This window comes from Crocuta crocuta, unplaced genomic scaffold (assembly GCF_008692635.1).
Source record: "Crocuta crocuta isolate KB4526 unplaced genomic scaffold, BGI_CrCroc_1.0 scaffold224, whole genome shotgun sequence".
NCBI classification, from domain to species: Eukaryota; Metazoa; Chordata; class Mammalia; order Carnivora; family Hyaenidae; genus Crocuta; species Crocuta crocuta.
Genome location: NW_027529545.1, coordinates 955,510 through 957,597, shown reverse-complemented (window position 1 = coordinate 957,597; position 2,088 = coordinate 955,510).

Genomic DNA, 2,088 nt, shown 5'->3' with positions numbered 1-2,088 from the left:
GATGCCTCCCGCCGCGAGGCGTTTCTTACTCTGTTTGTCAGAAGGCACGTGAAAAGGAAAGCCTGGAGACATTTGACCAGGGAGGCTAATGATCTTTGTCTCCTGGCATTTCCCACATCTGCTCCTTGACTGTTCTTTCCTCATTCCATCACGCGCCCTGTGGCACTGATGTTTTCACCCTGCCTTCTGTCTTCTCCCTCGCTGCCGCTGCCCACACCAAATCAGAGAATATGGAGAATGCCAAGCGATTGTAGTCTGGCCTGGAAATGATCCCCACTCTTTTGGGCACTCCCCAAGACGCTTTTTTGCTATTTCAGTTTTTGTCGATTGCCTCACACTAGGCTGGAGAACCATGGTGTACTGTGTACCTTACAAAAGCAACTCCCTCCCGGTCCCTGCCCCTAAATGGAGAACAAAGATAATAAAAGTCATATCTAATGTATGTCGAGTACTTAGCATGGTGGCCATTCTTCCAAGTGCTCCAGTCCATTGAATCGTTTTACCTGTATGCAGTTACCCCAATATGTAGTTCCCCAAACAATTCCCATTTTACAGATGAGGGGACTAGGCACCATGAGGTTAAGTAATTTATACAAGTTTCCCCCAGGTAGTTGCGGCAGAGCTAGGATTTAGATGCCGGCCGTCCAGCTTTAGTCTGTGCTGAATGTGTGCATGTGCTGAGAGTCTGGCTCCCCAGTAGTAAATTCTCCCTCATGCAGGGAAACATGTCATCTCCCTTGAACTCTGCCCCTGCTCCCATTAAGATCCAGGTGATCTCGTTTGTCTACTCCCTGCTCATGTGACAGGATCACTTCTGGCTTCCCCATACATGAGAGGCACCAGGCACTGAGTCTTCTGGGAGAACAGCGGATGAGGCCATAGAGGGGCCTCATGCAAATAACGCTTACGGTGTTCTCTATCTTGCTTTTTCGATGAAGAAAATGACTGAAACATTTTTATATCAATAGTAAGAGAGCTTTCTTCAATATTACTCTCCATTTAATATCATGATCCCACTCCTTTAAAGTAAAAATAGTCCTAATTGATCTGAATAAAGTGAACAGGTAAAATGGGATGGGGGGGGGTTTCTTCCTAAGATGACGCCATTCCACTTGACCTGCTGAGACAATTAAAATCGAAACCATTTTCATATACTCAAAATATATACAACTTCACAGGAATACATTTGTACCTAGATAGCACTTTATTCTTTAAAAAATATGTAGATTGGGGCTCCTGGGTGGCTCAGTTGGTTAAGCATCCAACTTCGGTCATGACCTCATGGCCCATGAATTTGAGCCCCACGTTGAGCTCTGTGCTGACAGCTCAGAGCCTGGAGCCTCCTTTAGATTCCGTGTCTCCCTCTCTGCCCCTCCCCCACTTGTGTGCGCACTTTCTCTCTCAATCTCTCTCTCTCATGTAAATAAATATTAAAAATTTTTTAAAATATGTACAGATAAGACATCAGGATTTAAGAATTGATTTTCTTAAGCATGAGACAAGTGAATTTGGCTTACTTTGATAAAATTAAAGGAACAGATGGACTGGTTCTGGAAAAAAATCTTTAAAAATGAGACTTGTTGGGGCACTTGGGTGGCTCAGTTAGTTAAGCATCCGACTTCAGCTCCGGTCATGATCTTGCGGTCCATGAATTCGAGCCCCGCATTAGGCTCTGGGCTGACAGCTAGCTCAGAGCCTGGAGCCTGCTTCAGTTTCTCTGTCTCCCTCTCTCTCTACCCCTCCCCTGCTCACACTCTGTCTCTATCTCTCTCTCAAAAATAAATAAAGATTAAAAACAAGTAAAAATGAGACTTGGGGCACCTGGGTGGCTCCAGGGGTTAAGCATCCAACTCTTGGTTTCAGCTCAGGTCATGATGTCATGGTTTCATGAGTTCGAGCCCCATATCAGGCTCCAAGCTGATTGTACAGAACCTGCTTGGAATTCTCTGCTTCCCTCTCTCTCTGCCTCTGCCCCACTCACGCTGTCTCAAAATAAATAAACTTTAAAAAATGAGACTTGTTGGTTTCTATGTAAATTTCGAGGTCATTCATGTCTTTCTCTAATAAATATTTGTTGACTTCCTTCTG